At 47.3% G+C, this 19,058-nt stretch overlaps 1 protein-coding gene across 6 annotated transcripts in view; it reads left to right on the top strand.

The window, feature by feature from the left end:
- Positions 1-19,058, top strand: part of LOC119396905 (uncharacterized) — a 125,125-nt gene that overhangs the window by 26,050 nt on the left and 80,017 nt on the right. The window lies entirely within an intron of this gene.

The raw sequence follows: 19,058 nt of genomic DNA on the forward strand, positions 1-19,058 counted from the left end.
TCCAAAGTGCCTGGAAGTTGCTTATAACGTTATAAAAGAAATGCAGACGATGGTGGAAGTGAGCCTTTGTGTTCCAACACAGCAGCCCAATACTCTTCTCGCACGCATGCTTCTTTCGGACCAAAGTCTTCCTTTGAAATGTCTCCGATGAGCGTTTCTCGCGTATTTCCCTCGTAACGGCCGTAGCGCTTCAGTTGCACTGCCGTCAGGGTCCGCCCACATTTTTTTCAGTCTGCGGAAGCTTCGGAATCGGCCCATCTTTTTCGTCGTATGCGGATGCCTGCAAAGTGGCTTCTGTCCGTCTATATTGGTCTCGCATTAAAATGCAAGGTGTTTTTAGCAACATCGCGGCAGCGTCCGCCGACCGCTATACCACCGCCTTATCACAGCGAGGCACTATTCCGCATAATGAAGGTACGCACAATGAAGGCACTATTCCGACGTCTCCTACGTTCTCTCCTTAATAAGTGCGCAACATGTCTTAGCTTTTGTAAGTGAGGCCTCACCGTTCGCGCATATTCACTCCAATCCATTGCTCGGACTGATTAGTTCCGTCCCTTCCTCCCTTTTTCTTTCATCTTCACTGGCGCTTTCGCTGTTCCAGTATAACGAAGAATACCAAGCGCATCACAAATGCACTGCTTATTCGTGCATGTGTTGTAGCGTTTTCTCTCTCACTCTCTGTCTATTTTTTGCACGCAGGACCCGAGCAGATATGACTTTGGCAGGGCGTATATATCGTCGTGAATTGAAGAGCGAAGCTGACAACGGGGGCCCGCACCGATTTCTGTGTTACGCGCTTGCTTGTGGTTTCCTGGAAGGATAGGACCGCTGTACGTCTGCAGTTGTCCGCTCCGTTGAGTGAAAGTTGAGCACGTATTATTCGTAATACTGTCCAAACCACTTAAGTGTAAAAGTGATCGTTTGTTAGCATTTTGGTATAAGTTCTCCGTTATACGGCGATTGCTGCAAAGATTTTTGAGGTAAAAGAGCACCTCGGGCTGCTCCATTTCCTTGTGTCGTGCAGTGAAAGGGACGTAAATAATAAAAAGCGTAAACGATCGCACATGATATCCCAGACATGTGACTGACACCGACACTAAGCCACCCTGTGAAGGATTAGCGCGTGTTCGAGGGTGATTATATAGATGATTATATATATATATATATATATATATATATATATATATATATATATATATATATATATATATATATATATATAAAAGCTAAAATATACTTTGTGTTCTTTATATACTCATGCCCGAGGCTTTCCCACGATAAATTTATGGTGGGCCCAGAACCATACCTCCGTTCAAGTTCCGTCCACATTACACAGCATATGCTGTAATCGTCGCGATACTTCGTACATAAATGCGCAGGGTTACCTATCAAAAACGTTTATTAGCTCGTACATACTAAAAAGTAGTTTCCGAATAGCTTTGCCCTTATCTGGAAATGACTTGCTGGCGATAGTCCAAGTAATTTATGCATAGGGATGAGGCGAATTAACTTCCTTGTTTTCGCTCTAACGTTCGTCATCCCTCGACTTATTTTCAGCCTCACGAAGAACGTGGCAAGTGTTTTCACTTTAGTGACCGCAGCAACACTCAGTTGAAGCCTGGTCACGGGTATCGTTTTAAAATTGGTCCGGTCAAGGGCCTGATCTGCGAGGGAATGGTCTACACAAACACGTTTACTACGCAGCTAGATCAAGTACAATGTTTTGCTCCGATTGGTTAACGCAGAATATCGCCGCCATTTGGGCCCCCGCGAGCAGCAGTCACGTTCGGCCGAAAGGACGTGCAAGTATCGGAGACTGTTGCGCGATAGGAAATCGTTTCTCCTTTACGCGAAGAGCATTTGCGTGCTCGCGTGGCGTGCGAAGACACCGAGAGGGAGCCGGAAATAAGTTGCCGCTGCAAACAACGCGCGACTTTTCGGATGTGAAGCGTCGACCGCTGCTGCAACCGGCGGAGTTCCTAAACAAACGGGTCGCCGTCGAAGTTGCCCAGCGGAAGGGAAAAATCACGAAAAATAAACATCAGCGGTCGCCGTTCGCGGACGCGCTCATAATCGAAGAAAAGCAGCCGTTGCGAGCCCGTGCCCGAGGTTTTACGCTTCGTACTGCATGCGTCGTCAGGATCGAATCCCGGCCGCGGCGGCTGCATTTTCGATGGCGGCGAAAACGTTTGAGGCCCGTGCACTTAGATTTAGGTGCACGTTAAAGAACCCCAGGTGGTCGAAATTTCCGGAGCCCTCCACTACGGCGTCTCTCATAGTCATATCTTGGTTTTAGGACGTTAAACCCCAGATATTATATTATTATATCTTTTCAAATAGCTGCGAAGCTCTTTCACGCGCGCAGCCTGAAAACCACGCTGCGCTTGCTTCACAAGGGAGGTCGCCGCGTGGAGTTGGCGTGGAGCGCGTGCCGTCGAACATCGCCAATTCATTACGAGCGACGCCTTCATGACGGCGTGGCGTTCTTGCAAAGCGCGCACTGTTAGAAAGGGACTGGCCCGCCTTCCGATGAGTGTCGTTTGCTCGAGAGCCGTTTGTCATTGCGCGAGGACGCCAGCTGTGGGAGACAGCGGCGACGACTGCAGCCACTGATTGTGCTATTGCAGTTTTCACGTCGCGCCGCCGCTACAGCAAAAGCGAGAAAAAATATGTCCTTGCGGAACCCGATGCTAGGCACTCTGATCCTACGCGGATAAGCACACATATATACACAGCTCCCCGACAGCGGACACTCGGCGTTAACGAATGTATACACGGCGCCTCCTTGTCGGGCGGGACACCCGTCTGTGCCTTTGCCATCTCAGTGCGCAACCGGCACGTTTCAAGTCTATTTTTGACTATAAACAGCGTCTCCAGTAACGTTACTGCTTTCACTATATACTACTTATCTGAAGCAACTATCGTAACTTTCACGTACCGTGGCGCCGCCGAGAGATGGCGGCCAGAAACTCTGTCGAGATTACGTTGGACCTGCTTGAGTCAGCAAATGTTGCCGCTTGTTTTGTCCCATTTGTGGTCGTTTTGCAACGTTGTGCACGGTCTCGATATTATCGTGACACATTCGGTTCCTCGAGGTGAACGGTAAATAAAAATAAAAAGGAAAAGGCATCTGATTTTACTGCGCACCTCGATGCTCACAGCGAACAGCGGGAGGCAAAGTAAGCCTCCCCTTAAGATCAGCGCCTCAAAATCCGTGAGTGTTTGAGCGGGTTAAACTTTGGAAGCAAATAACCACGGCCCATGAATGCATGCAGCCCGCTTTTTGTGCCCGAGTACAGCTACTTCCAGGGTTGCACCTTATATCACGTTTCTCGCGCTTCGTTCCTTCGCGCTTCGGTCGCTGTGCACACAGTACCAAAACAGATTAGGAATGTGTTCCGCCTCTAGATTATAATGGAAGGTCCGGTTTCAAAACGTCCATCGCATAAAGTGTCTTTGGAGTGCCTCTGTGACCTTGATATCGCCAGTACTTTTTGATCGATATTGTTTGCTGATAGCGCTCTTCTTGTCGTCCCTGTCCCTAAGATGATATTTATTGCGCTTCTCGAACACCGAAAACGTAGAATGATAACCGGAAGGTAATTTCTTAAACGCGAAAATTGCGTCTTGCCGCTGGTTTCATTCGCTGCTTGCCGATTTCTTGTGGCATTCCGCAGGGGCTTTTTTTGTTTGTTTGTTTTTTACCAGGAAAATGCAATAACATCATATTTCTGATAGTCACACATGCCTCAGGTGGTTCTTGTGCTTCGGTCTCGAAGGGCAACACATTTTTTTTTTTTCGTTTACTTACTCCACTTCGTGTTTTGAAGTGAGCTGAACAAGCCACGCGGCAGAATGCAGTGCAAGCAAAAATAAGTTAAAGCACGTCTTCGAGAATACCTGTGACATTTCTAGTTGTTATGGCGCTCGACGGCTGACCCGCCGGTCGCGGGATCGAATCCTGGCCCCGGCGGCCGCATTTTCGATGGCGGCGGAAATGTTTGAGGCCCTTAGATTTAGGTGCACGTTAAAGAACGCCTGGTGGTCGAAATTTCCGGAGTCCTACACTACGGCGTCTCTCATAATCGTATCGTGGTTTTGGGACGTTAAACCCCAACAATTACTATATTATGAGTCTCCCATTATCATATTGTGCTAAGAACACAGCCGTCGGTATTTCTCTTGTTGTGGTTTAGAACTTTTGCCCTGTTGTCCTTACTTTTTGTTATTACATTTTTGCTCTTTTTTGTTCGTATTTTCATCGTGTCGACTGTCTTTGTTGTATTTTTTATTATTAGTCATTCATTTTGCGTGCGCCAGCACAACGGCCTTACGGTTGTTCCTGAGCACGTTGATTGATTGATTGATTGATTGATTGATTGATTGATTGATTGATTGATTGATTGATTGATTGATTGATTGATTGATTGATTGATTGATTGATTGATAGTAGTCGCAGTAGCAGTAGTAGTAGTAGTAGTAATAGTAGTAGTAGTAGTAGTAGTAGTAGTAGTAGTGTGAAAGTAATTTTTTTACCAACCTTGTTTTTTTTTTTTTTCTTCCGTCTGGTTACAGTGTACTAGATAAGTCTGGTTGTCATCTGTGGAGACGTGGTGCGTTGGAGACACCGTATGGACGAAGTGCGCAGTCTAACAGTTCGCGCTTCTAATGAGGGACAGTATAATCAGTCACAGATGTGTCTTACAAAATGTTTACCCATGTTGTTTTCGTGGAATGTTTCGGGTTTTAGACGTAATACAAGAGCTGCTTATGTTCGTCAGTGCGTCTGATAAGGTGCCGTTGGAACATATCGACGTAGCAACGGAATGCTTACGTCCTTCGTCCTTTCGGTGTAGGCTCTTCGACAAACACCCGCTACGCTTTGTTCACAGCATCGTCGAAATTGCCGCATTTCGCCGTAAAAGCTATCGCAACATCACTACATGCGATACCGAGGGATAAGGGCACCGTCATTTCCGTGGCAAACATTTCTGGACAGCGAGTGTTGTAACACTCTGGCCGTCGACCGTGCAACGTGCGCGTAGGCTGCTGAGGAGTGCGCGCGTGGCGGCTACTTCCTGCCGTCGCTCCAAAGCCGACATCTGTTCGATCTCCCACCCACTGCCTTTGTCGGGCCTTCCTGTTTCGGACAGGCCGGAACTACGGATCGGTACGTGCGGCTTTGCCGAATGCGTGCGATGCCTACAACGTGAGCGAACCTGGGGCCGAACTCGCAAAGCTTTTCGTTATTGTCAAGACGTATACATTTCTCATCGGCCGGTGCTCTTTACTGTTAATGTAGTGTAACTATCACGAGTCGCCCTAACCCGTCCTTCGGAACCACCCTCCCGCCGTACAGACGGTTTTGTTAATTTGTGCTCTGTAACAAAGCCAGCTAGCTATTCATATATAATCCGTCCACCGTATCAGGGACAATTTTGTCCGAGTCGTAAAGAGAGAGCGAGAAGCAAGGAAATAGCGGTCGCTTTGCTGGAGAAATGAGGTGAAAACAAAAGGCACTATATAATATAGCTCCGTGTGCATGTAAATGTGCGCACCGAGAGTCTACAAACGGCCCCAAGATGCCTGAGGCCCATATTCACAGAACGCTCTTATGAATAAGTTGTTCGTTAGACCTACCGCGGTGTTCTAGTAGTTATGATGCTCGACTGCTGACCCGAAGGCCGCGGGATCGAATCCCGGCCGCGGCGGCCGCATTTTGGATGGAGGCGAAAATGCTTGATGCCCGTGCTCTGTTCTGTTCTAACTGTTTTGCTGTGGAGAGGTTGAGGTCCATATTTACTCGGCTACTCCATATCACGAAGTTATGCAGCGAAAAAAAAAGAGAATAATACTGAACGGTACCTAAACATGAACAATCCGCACACTGAAATCACTTCAAGTATCATACCAATACACAGTTTGCTTGCAGCAGTTCACACTGTCATGAAGTTAATGCGGACGTTTCTTTTCTCGCGTCGCAGCTAAGCGTTTCCAAGCGTCAAGCCAGCGTGTTTTTGGATTTTTGCAGTTATTTTTGTGCTTCTCAAGGAATAAAGTTTTGCTGCGTCGCGCACTGGTACTCGCATTATTTTCTCGCCTATTGCGATTGATAACGCTTAGTTGTCGTAAGCTATACACAAACGTGGCTGGTCTCAAGCATTTTTTTTTTCGTGAGGCACCCCTATGGTCACCATGTGTTGAAACATAACCGTGGGACAAGAACTCTATATTTCAGGATTGGCGTCCAGATTTCGCTCATTCTGGATATGGGTATCAATAAGTTCTCGTATCATGTCGCCAAATGCCCTTCAGAAAAGACCCAAATATGAGATATGGGAAAGGCCCTTTTTCAAATGGTAACCTTAGCTGACATTTGGTTCAAGTTGCCCCCCTCCCCCTTTCTAGCCTTCACTGACCCGGCACTTGCGGGACTAAATTTCGTGACAAAGCCCGCTAGCTGAGGTGAGTTTGAGACCCCTGGTCCAGCACCTCCTCTATTTTTTAAATGCCAATCAGATGACCCCGGTCCAGCACCTCCTCTATTTTTTAAATGCCAATCAGATGACCCCGGTCCAGCCGTTCACCACCCTCTCCTCTCGTCCTTTCCTACTCTCCCCCGTCGGCTATAGCCTTCGCGCGTGCTCTGCGTCCAAGGGGGAGAGTACGCTTTAGGTGGTGCCTCACGACGGAATTCAGATGAGATAATTTTTTGTTCAGTTGTGTTCATAACCGTGGGGCGACGTCTTGCATCCCTCATGATCCCTGGCTGTCACGCTGGCTCTATAAGAGACACGCTGTTCTGAGAGGGCGCGCCTCCGTTCGTGGCGCTATGAGGTGCACGCGTCACTGCGACGCTGCTGCATGCGCTGGCTTCAAGATGTGCCACACGAGTGCTGTGAGGCGGCGGCGGCATTGCCTCGAGCCACAAAGGAAGGAGTACGACGGAACAAATATGACAGACGCATGATATAGGAGAGGGACGGCGCGTCTACCGCAACTCCACAGGAACGCGCTCAGACGCACGTGTGACGCAAGCAGTCGTACCGTTAGGTGGCGTCGCACCACGACAACTCCCTGGACTAAGGCGGACCAACAGTTCCCATTGAGGAGCAAGCGTTTGCACTGGTATGGAAAAGAATAGAGGAGGAGTTGCATGGTCTAACGAATAATAATAAATGTTGGGGTTTTACATCCCCAAACCACGATATGATTATGAGAGACGCCGTAGCAGAGGGCTCCGGAAATTTCGACTACCTGGGGTTCTTTAACGTGCACCTAAATCTAAGTAGATCTCCCACGACACTTAGAGACTTTAATCCACAGACTTCGATTGGAAGTAGCCTACACAAACAGCTTCCTGCACATACATCGATCCAACTCCCCGGAATGCCATTGTGGTCAAACAGAAGAAAATGTTCGCCATATTCTTTTGGAGTGCGTTAAATACGCGAATGAAAGAGAAAAATTAAAGAAAAAATTAGCAAGTTTGGACAGACGACCCCTCACATTAAAGAAATTACTTGGACCATGGCCTGAGATGCATCTTCAGAAAAAGGCGAACATCTTCCTGACAGATTTTTTAGTGGAGACCGGATCATACTCGACCGGAAAGCTGCCTTGTTCACCTTCAGCAAGGAGAACAAGGCACAAGTGTAGGTACTTACGGATATGGCGATGATCCTAGCAGCAGGTCGACGTAGCGCCGGGAAGTATGCGTCTTCAAGAAACTCGTTGAAGTCTGCTCACCAAGACGGTCATGTGCGGAACGGGCCGCTAGAGAAACATTCCCGGACCGCATGCGACCCGAGGGCCGCGTTTTTGAGAGCCCTGGTATAGAAAGTGAAACTCCTGGTGCTGGGCACATTAGCGAAAGCGGCAGGCTTATGGCAGAGGCCACTAGCAAATGAAAAGTTTCGTGAATTCGAACCCTGTACTGTGGTATGAATAATATCGCAGTCGAGGTCGAAGGTTCGCCCATTCAAACGACACTGCTTCCATGGAGCCGGCCGCAAGCTGCGTACCTTTTTAAAGTCCCACCGGGAGCTGCACTCATTCTCATAGCGATCAGAAACTTGGATGTAAAGTTGATCAGTTGGAATGACCGTATCGGAGCTATAAGCTCCCGTTGATTCTACAGCTCCTTTTAGACGCAACAGAGCCGGCGTGTATGTGTGCGACACAATCGTATATGTGGTAGTATATTGAAGAAGGAAAAAAAAAACAATCCCCAGACCACAACACGCCTTTGGTGGCGGACCGTGCTCCGCAAAGTAAAGCAATAACGAAATCACACTCATGCACAATTTATGGCCCTATTTAAGGTCGTATTTAGGTACCGTTTATTTTCATTTTTCATTATATTCGCCATTCGTCATTGTCCGGCGCAACGACACGCTATCGCCGGAATTCGCAACTCGGTGGAATGGATAACGATAACTTAGCTCCAGAGAAAAACGGTATAACAAGGCGTTGGCATATTCCCCTCGTCGTACATAGCCCTTTTTTTAACTACAGCAGCGATGAACGCCATCTTGGAAATGTTTACTGTATCGTTCTGCATTGTTTGACGCGTGTTAACATGGAACAAAGTATAGTGTAACACTTCCACACTGCTTTCAGGGTGAACATGAGTCCAGATATGGAACAGCTTGGGGTTGGAAAAGAAGTTTCGTTTTGCTGAAAGCATGGTAGACAAAGTGAGTGACACGTGCTTCAGCTCTCTCTCTCTCTCTCTCTCTCTCTTGTGCACGATCCGACGCAGGCGGATGTGTCATATACTCAGAGATGGTTCTATCGCGGGCGAGCGTTCCAACTTACGAGCGTTTGCAGATAAGAAGAGATAATGCGACTTGGCTGTAAGGATTAGACAACCGCCGGGTAATGGAAACTTTTTTGCGGTCGCTTTCGTTGATGCGAGCGGCATTAACAAATTAACGCCGTTTCCCATTTACTCTTACAACATATAGCTCTTGAGTAACTTGAGTAAGCCACTTCTTACCTCATACAGGTTTCGTCTAATATATTAAGTGGCTGTTCAGAAAGGCTATCCGCGGAAAAAGAGACATCTCGATCTTGCGCCAGCATGCGTATCGGGTTCTCCTCAGCACGATCGCGATCTTCGAGTGACTGGTCGCTTTGGAAACGACGTTCACACGTGCAGAGTGCAATCTTCGTTCAGCGCGCCAGGTGATAGAAGACGATAACGTCATATACCGGAACACTTTATTCGAGGACAAACTATAGCGCTTCTGCACATGTCGACAGCTGGCTGCAGTTAACCTTTAATACCTGGTCGGTAAGGAGATTCCAGTACCATTGGTTGCATCAGTCGTCGCGAAGCGCTACACCTCTGTACTAATCTGGTAAATGTTTTGCCGGAGCTGAATGTTCTTTCTCAAATCGGTTACGCATGGATGTGACCTCGTCAACTTACAAGGCATAAGTTCAGGAGAAAATGGAGGCTTCAAGAGGTGAATATATTCTTGAACAGGGGGGTCTTGCCATCTTCGAGGCAGCAACTCCCTTGAAGAAGACAGCCGCCCAACTAGCTCAGCTCTCTCTTATTCTAAACAGCTGCCCTTAAGAAGACAAGACCCCTTGTCGAAACGTCGGCACCACCGACACCCCCTGTTCGAGAATATTCATCTCTCCACAACGTGCGCGTGTTATAATTTGTAGTCTAACCGGCGACTGCGTAATTTCTGTCGGCTTTATGAGCTTTCGTATACAATGACGGCTACGGGAAACGATTCCGCATTACCAGCTGTGAGTCACGATTATAATCATATGAGTTCTCTCTCGCTCTGTTTGCCTTGCTACCGACGAGCATTGAGTTTACAAACACTGCAGCAGGCAAGCACTTCGCGCGTCGAGCTCGTGATGAGATCGGGTTCCGGACGCTTCGAGACCACGTGCGTGCTCGGTGCATATACAAAAGCGAGAAACACGCTCGTACACGTGCGCGAGTTCGTTTATGCCTGCGTTCCTCTGTTCGCGTTACCTTAACCAGCTGCTATATAAAAAAATCTAAACAGAGCCGCATAACGATCAGGAAACGTGAATGCTATATGCATTGGTGTGTACACATCTCTTCAGCGCAGCGACAGCCGGTGCTGCGGGAGCGACGCCTTGTTGCCGGGGCACAAAAGTTGCGCTGTCGGCATTGCCACACCGACTACCCGATGGACACTTGCGAAGCTTCTATTGGATTAAAGTGTACAAGACAGTAGTGTAGGCAAATTTTTTTTTTCAAGGAGGGGGGGGGGGAGGGTTCAACAATACTTTATGCATGTTCATGCGTGTGTTTGTATGTGTGCGTGTATATATAAGTATGCAAAATTGAAAATTTTCGGGGGGGGGGGGGGGTTGAATCGCCCCCCCTCGTTACGCCAGTGGTACAAGACATGCACGTCGAGTGTTATAGCTCGATGTATTTAAATATTGCTACGCGATCTGCTGCAGTGTTGGCTGCAACATGCAGTGAAAGTAATTATTACAGCACGTGCATGCGTGTGTTTGTATGTGTGCGTGTATATATAAGTATACAAAATTTTAAAATTTTCGGGGGGGGGGGGGGGGGGCTGGTTACGCCAGTGGTACAAGATACGTCGAGTGTTATAGCTCGATGTACTTAAATATTGCTACGCGATCTGCAGCAGTGTTGGCTGCAACATGCAGTGAAAGTATTTATTACAGCACGTGCATTTATTGATCACATAGCAGATTCAGGCCGCTTGTGGCCGATCACAAGCGATCGAGAACTGAAGGCGAAAAGTAAGAGACGAAGAGGTGCACATGTAGGTTAACCATGCAGGATCGCACTCGGTTGACTGTGCACTCTGTATTAGAGGTCACGCACGCATACCTTAATATAACATTGAAGTAATTACAGTGAGGACACCCGCAATGGTAGCTAGTGTCTACGGCACTGCGCTGCTGGACCTGGTCCCGTCGGCCGCATATCAACGCAGAAGAACTGCAAACACGCTCGTGTATTTTAGGTGCACGTTAAACAGGTGGTAAAAATCAATCCGAAGTCCTCCGCTATAACGTGCTCCACAATTAGATCGAACTCGAAGTATTGGCGGGCTAACACCGCAAAATTCAAATAGCAGCCAGGTCGCTTAACCGCAGAGCGTCATCACCGTGAGCATGGTGTGGCTCCCCCCGCCACACTACTGCAGTGAAGTTATATCCGAACAGATTGCGCGCGCGCGCACACACACACACACACACACACACACACACACACACACACACACACACACACACACACACACACACACACACGCGCGCGCGCGCACACACACACACACACACACACAAGCGCGCGTGCGCGTAGGCTCAGACATACCTAAAGGGGCATCGAGGGCATTTTGTTAGCAACGAATAGTGCGCATTGTGCCCAAAGACATTGTGTCGATAACGAGCACTGATCCGACTGTCGTGATGGATCCCTTTAGGGCACCCTCGATCGATAAAGAGCCGACAAGGCCATTGATGTCCGGCTGCAATCCCGCACAAAAGACGCCGATTCTTTCTTCGAAGCACATTACATCACAGCTTGGATGCAGTCTCAAAGGTTCATACTCAGCCTGAAATAATTTGAGTGCAATCGCTTCCGCCCTATCCATCCTCACGTGCAGGTTAACCTGCATAATACGCATCCGGCAGTATGCGAATTATAAAGTGGTTTGTCTTGAACTCTGCGACGTAAGTTGTACTGCTCAATATCACTTGACGCCGCTCATGTCGGTTTTGTAGTTTGCGTTGGGAACACAACCTGTTGAGATCGCCTTGGCGACATCCTGACGTGTACACCCTACCCTGACATGTGCAGCCTTGACGACCTGACGCGTACATTCGCGGCCAATACGCGCCATCTCTCAGAGGTCACGTGTGGGGCCGATACTGTGAGGGTAAAAAAGCGAATGGAATGACCTCACAGAGAGTTTCACTTGTCAAGGCTGGCTGCGCGTGACGTCATGCCGCGTCATAGTTTATTTCTTGCGCCATGTCAAGAAAGCGGAAGTTGAAAAGAAAGACTCAGATCACTCGTGCGATGCATTCCAAAACTATAGATTCCGTTGGAGAGAGATGTTGCAATGAGAGCGTGACAAGCGCAGTTTTGTCGTTCTCAGCGCGCGCGTCTGTTACTGTCACTGACAAATTCGGAACTATTGAAGTCAGCCCTAAGATTTCGGTCTGGAACAAAAAAAAAAAGAAAAGAAGCCGACTTTCGCGACGGCCGTTCGTCTTTATCGTTGCTGCATGATATCTAGCAGCTCACTTGACCACACCCAGTTTTCTCCAAATCCGTAGGGAAACGAGTGGGAAAATATGAGGTCTGGTAAAAGAAAGAAAGAAAGAAAGAAAGAAAGAAAGAAAGAAAGAAAGAAAGAAAGAAAGAAAGAAAGAAAGAAAGAAAGAAAAAGAAAGAAGAAAGAAAGAAAGACGGTACACCTACTGCGAAGCGAACACGTACTGCGAGGTACAGCTACTGCGATGTACACAACTGCGAGGCGAACAACGCAGCTTCTTGCTTCATGTGTCAAAGATGGATAGCAAATTGTGCGATACGCAAAAAAAAAAAAATCACAGCATATCCACGGAGTGAATGGTGATGAGTGGGCGAAGCTGCGGAGGTTCATCGGTAAACCGTGAATCTTCCGTTAATTCTGCCCAGTACATCATCACCGACGTGAGATCGGGCGCGTTTATACTAAAGGTCCGATGAGTTATGACGACTTGCAGCTCACTTTATTTTACATGTACGCTGTGAATTTTCATTGTTTAGAAAACCATTGCTTTAGAAAACATCTGGCGTCTTTCGTTAAGCAGCTGGCGTCTTTTCGTTTTGCTTTAGAAACATCTGGCGTTCTTTCGTTTTGCTTTTAGAAAACATCTGGCGTCTTTCGTTGGTTTATTTCATCAATCAACGGCGTTTTGAACAAAATTTTTATTGCTAATCACGCACAGGAGAAATCTCACCAGGCACTACCTTGGAGGTAAACAATGGCTGCTAATGGGAATGAGAGACAGAAGAAGTCGGCTTTTAGCTAACACTTACACTTCTACTTCTACTAACGTTTCCTACTGGAACATGCCAATGGCTGCTAATGGGGAATGAGAGACAGAAGAATTCGGCTTTTAGTTAACGCGCACGCTGCGAATTTTTTATTGTTCAACAACGCACAGGAAAAATCTCCCACCGGCACCACCTTGGAGGTCAAGATCTGGTACTAGCGTTACGACTGGTTACGCTACTACTACGAGGGACGAACAGGTGCCGCCTTAAGGAGCTTCGCCCCTAAAAACGCACGTGTACCTATACTTATGTGCACGTTAAAGAGCTGGTCAAATTTATTCCGGATTGCGCCACATACGGCGTGCTTCAAAATCGTATTTTTGGTTTTGGTGCGTAAAACCTACGAACTAAACAGTGCGGCCCATGACATTGTGGACAGTGGGGCACGGATGTGACGCTACTATAGGTCATTTGCCTGCGCAGCCCGGTTTCAATTTCTTATCAAATTGCCGTTTTCTGGTAGCCAATACAAGGCAGGAGCCCAGGGGAAACTAGAAGCTTGAAGAGATGAAAAATCCTTGAACTGTCGTCGCTGTAGCCAATGCTTTCAACAAGTGCACTTGTATCCTTCAGGGCAGCAGCAGTTGCTGCCTTGGCGAAGGCAAGTCCACTTGTCCAAACATTGGCTACAGCGACAGTTCAAGGATTTTTCATCTCATTTGCTGGTAAGTGATTCTTGTTCAAGTCAGAGGGAAAAAATGGTGAAGTACGCACAGCATACGGTCTCTCGGTTGACTACACTTCAACCGCACCACACAAAGGGAGCAACGATGATAAGGAGAAAGTATGAGAATGGAAGTTCAGGATAGGAGCAGCAAAGGAAGCGCCACGGGCGCGGTAAGCGTTAAAGAAACTCAAGATTGTTTTTTGCTTGTTCGGAATGATAAGGCCTTCCTTAACAATATCCAGTGCCCCACACATTTTTGCGCGTTTTGGTTGAGCCAAAAGGACCAGGTTTTCGAGACCAACTGACGAGCAGCCAAGACCATTTTTCTCAGACCGTGCGCATCCTGAGCTTTCTGCCGCCAGAATTCTTTTTGAAAATCGAAACTCGTAGCTTCTGTAAGCGTAGCAGTTTTTAAAAAAAGTATTCCGGCTACTGAAAGGCACATGGTGCAGTTTTTTTGAACACGCGTGGCATATTTACCGACTTCACTTGCATTTACCGAATCCAAAGATGTGACAAAACAAGGCAGGGAACCAAGAAAACAAGAAAAGAAGGGAAAGCTGATTCGTGTGATATATTATACGGCAAATTTCTATTAATTAAATTGTTCATTACATCATCATTTTGAACAAAACATGAAACAAATTCTTTTTTCCTCTTTAACTCTCAATATCTCGAAATCATTTTTTTTTTACATTTGCCCCATTATCGAAACAACTTGCAAAAACAGAAGGCTGATTTTTTTACCAGAATAAACCAAACATCGATACGAAGCTACTGAACAGTCTAGAATAATGTATGTATGCAGAATAGTTTTCATTTTTTGGCAGTTTTATTCAAAAAATAATCACAAAAATCACTCGCATTGCTAAAAAAATTGCAAAAATGTCAGCACTTGAAATACAATTGTAATTATAGTTCAGTTGCAAGAAGAGACGCCGACGAATAAAATAAAACAAACCGGAACGCTTTGCATATACTAGGTTCTGAGAAAAGGGGTCTTAACGCAGCCCTAAAATACATGGGAGGAAGGCAGCTCGTCGCCATTGCCCGTCAGATGCGCAAAAGACGAACGCACCACCCGCCAGAGTCACCGGCCTGCATACGTGTATAATGGCGGGTGTATTTGTTGCGAAGAGGGGGTGACAGGGCAAGCAGCGGCGGCACGAATGAAGCTGCTGTCGTCGCCCCCCCCCCCTTATTTTTTGTTCTTATATATTTTTCCCGCGCCGCACGTCCATTACCAAAACACGTGCGTCGGGTGAGTACACAGCGCACGTGCGCCGGCAAGTTCACATTCACTTCTTGTGGGACGCGGCAGCCAAATGACTCGACCTGGCGTCCCGAGCAGTCTTGTTAGGAGCTCGGTTTAACGGAGGCGATAAATGCGCATACTGACAGCTTGAGAGCAGAGAGTAGGTTTTGGAAGAGCATGTTCGTAGGCTGGTTGGTAATATTTTTTTTTTTTTTTTGAAAGCCTACACCTGCTATGTGAAATAACCCATGGGTGTCTTTTGAGTGGCAGTCGTGTCGCATAGCAGGTAGTAGGGCGGGGTTTACTAACAGCCAAGCTGTTTAGCAAATCGTTCCTTGTCCGGCGAACCAAGAAGCCATGATCATCATAAACGGGCATGTGCCACAGAAATTGGGTAAAGCACACTACTCACCACTGGTGCACTAAAAATGACGAAGGCAACAGTTAGCCCAACAAATGGCTGCGAAGCGACGGCGGCGAGCCGAAGACCCCGAGTATGTACAACGAGGGAATACTAGGGAACGGGAAAGGCAACGGCGGCTGCGAGAAGACCCCGATGCGATGGAAAGCCTACGCCAACGACGACGTGCCCGTAGATCTATGAGAGCTGCGAACGCTTGGTTTCAGAGCGAGGTTCTGTCTCTGCAGTTTGGACATCCGTGTCATGTCTGTGACTGTTTGTGGTTTAACTGAAACCTCTCTGCACTGAGAATCAACGGAGAAACAACCTAGCATCACCTAGCTAAAGCCTAGCAAAGACCTAGAAGCAACCTAGAAACAATCCGCAACACCTATAGCTGAGGCCTAGAGACAGCCTAGAAGCAACCAGATTAGTGTTCAGAATCGTAGTTTCTGTTTCAAGCCTTGTGCGGCTTAGTGCAAGCTTCGCCAAATTTTTGGCGCAGGTCCGCGCTACACGGGGGAAAAAGGTTCCTGGGCATTGAGGGAGCCAGCTGGAGGGGAAGAAAAAGTGAGGTACAATGACCCCGAAAGCAAGGGGGAATGAAGTGTGGCCATATGCTACCTTTAGGTAGCAGAGTTGCACATCTGTCTTCCAAACTCCGCTAGCAACCATGCATGGCGGAGAAGCTGCCGCTTGGGACAACTTCTGTATTTCTTTACGCCGCTGCAGCGAATTGGATTGACAGCAGACATCGACAGTTAAGTTAATCACCGGCCTTCGACACGCTAAACATGTCGATCGGCGACACGGTAGGCATATGTCGCCTGCAAAAACAGAGAGCGGCTTCGCCGCACAGCTGTGGTTGCTTGCCAGACCTATGTGCAACTCTGCTACCTATAAAGGTAGCATATACAGTAACTCTAGGCTACTCAAGGCCTGGTTGGGACCAACAGCCACGGCCGCTGGGTTTTCATATAGCGGCCGTATACAACGACAGACGGTCGGTACAGTTTATTAAAACTTGCTGTTGGGATAGTTGGTAATATATGTCATCTGGAAAACTAGGCGCAACTTGACACTCCCTCATTCACACACACACGCACACATTTACACACGCAAGTACTCATCGCTTATAGAAATGGGTTCCTTTACGCACAATAAACATTTGGTAGTGAGAGCTGTTTGTGGGGTGTAGTCGTGAGTACTTGCATGTGTTTTTTAGCGAGAGTGCCACTAACAGATACTATGTGTGTGTGAGTGAAGGAGCACCCAAGTTGCGCCTTCTTTTTCAAGATGTCGATACAGCCTCGCTCCATTGGAAACTTCCCGGGAAAACGCGCGCTCCGTTCAGCTGATTTCGCCCTTCGCCGTAAGCGTCCGTGTTTCCTTGCTTCCACTGTCGGCTACGCTCTAAGAAAAACTTCCATTGCGAAGCTGCTACTTTCTCGGCGTCTCCACAGCGGTATGGGTAGGCTTCACGAAAACGGTCACACTGGCTATAGACATGGCCTCTCACATTTTGCGGCGCCACAACTGCGTGGCGCTCGTTTTGTGGCTGCCGCGAAAAAAAGGATCTCACACCCGTTTGAGCAGTTGCTGGTTGTTGATACCGCTTTTCGTGAATATTGCCGCTCGCGACAGCATCGCTTCCCCGCGCGCGGCATGTTGCATGCGTTTTTGTCGCTATAGTATGGACGTGCCTTTAACTTCGGTAAATTGTTGTATATGATATTGTTTTGTATGAAACGGGATCCCTGTAAGGGCAGAGCTTTTTTATTCCTTTTTTTTTCAGGGGTTGGTTACACTTTGTGAAGTTACTTTTTTCGTGGAGGGCAATCTCTGTAGTCAGCGCCTTCCGCGGTTCCAACGCTGTTTTTTTTTTTTTTTCTGACGGAGTTCAGTATTATTTCGCCAAGCGTGCCCAACCTATGATCACTTTTTAATGGGCGCTGTCTCGCGGGGACAAGTTTGCCAAAGCATTCGACACCTATCACGGGCGGCAGGCCCTTAGCTATTAATTCTTTCTGTAGTATGCCGGATATGGTGTCACTGGCTTCTTTAAAGGGCCCCTAAACAACCTCTGAAAATAGAAAGAACGAGCGCGTTATTCTCTTCTGGCGTTTCCCGTCTTTACGGAACAATTCGTGAAGCCAACATGTAGTCTGTTCACGTGACGTCATGAAAAAATAAGCTCTCGATTGGCCAATATACGAGGGATTGTAATTGTCTCCTACCCCATGCAGTCGCACGCCCGTTGTGCCCTGTCTCGCATGACAACTGTGGTCGATCAACTGGTTTCACTTTGTTTTGTACGTTTTCTTCTGCGCGAGCGGAGGTAACAGCGTGTAGCCGAAAAGCGCGAAATCCTGATAGGCTCAACGCTTAGTGCTGACGCTGTCCACGTGTTTTATAAGGAAATAACTGGCGATGAGGAGATAGCGCCTGTAGGAAGGATCGCGAAGGCGAGGAAGAAAGCACCGTTTCGTCTTTGAACTCGGATTGGTTTAGAGGCCCTTTAACAAAGGGTTTGCAAACGTTTTTCTGCTGACGCATAATCCAGTTGGCAGCTCGTATTCGCGGATGGTTTGCTGAATAAAGTGCTTCGGTCATATTGCTTGCGCTGTGTTCGGGTAGTGACAGCGCTCTCTCCAAAAGACATTGCCTCTGAACGCATTTTGACGTGAAATTCTGTCAAGATGTCGAACTTCGACTGTAGTTTTCTTCGAAGCGAACGTAATGTGTTGAGTGAGCTAGGCATTGCTTTGGGATGCAGATTATCGACAAAGTGAACCTCTCAGAAGAGCCGCGAATGTCAGTCTTAACACGTGGCATTTTTCGATAAATTTTTACTATCTTGATCATTCTGTCACGAAGGTCATCGTTGGATATTTTGAATTGAATTGACTTTATTTCTTCTGTTTACAACAGAAAGGAAGCAGAAGCTAAAGGCCATGTGGCCTGACAAAGGCTTCTGCTCCTACGACAGTTCGGCACGCAGGCCGTACGTAGCACACAAGTCAATAAAAAATATTCTGTACATACAGATTCAACTAAAACAGTCAAGAGGTGCAAAATAAGGTAAAGGCGCAAAATAAGATAACCGAAAAACAAGGGGTTAACCATGGCCATGTCCCGGTCGGCTGCCTTACAATGGCGTTATGGGAGACGGGAGAAAATGAATGAAAGAAAAAGAAAAAGAGTTGATGCGCACTGCAGCTGATGTGCTCAGTCCAATCGCTCATTAACATTTTGCAGCTGCCACATATGATACTATGGTCCCAGCATTTTATCCAGCGAGAAATATTTTCCATCTGACTGGTATGTGGTGAAGCAGATCTCTCTCTCTTTCTTTTTTTTTTTTTGCATAGGATGCTCAGTAAGATAAGAAGGTATTGAAATTTTTTTCTTTTTTTACGTGCATAAGCACGTACATTGAATTTGGCGCCATCGACCATTCATGAGGTTGCGTTAGTGAACGCAACGCCCAGGCTTAAGCACTTAAATGTCTGTCAGTTAGTATGGGGGGTCGTTCTCCCTTGGTCATAGTGTCACTGTCATAATTCCGCCGTCTTGGAGAGCATCGCTATTGTCTTGCCCGTCACATCGTCATCCTCAAACATACATTGTTTTTGGGCTCGAG

The sequence above is a fragment of the Rhipicephalus sanguineus genome, chromosome 1, assembly GCF_013339695.2.
Source record: "Rhipicephalus sanguineus isolate Rsan-2018 chromosome 1, BIME_Rsan_1.4, whole genome shotgun sequence".
Taxonomy (NCBI): Eukaryota; Metazoa; Arthropoda; class Arachnida; order Ixodida; family Ixodidae; genus Rhipicephalus; species Rhipicephalus sanguineus.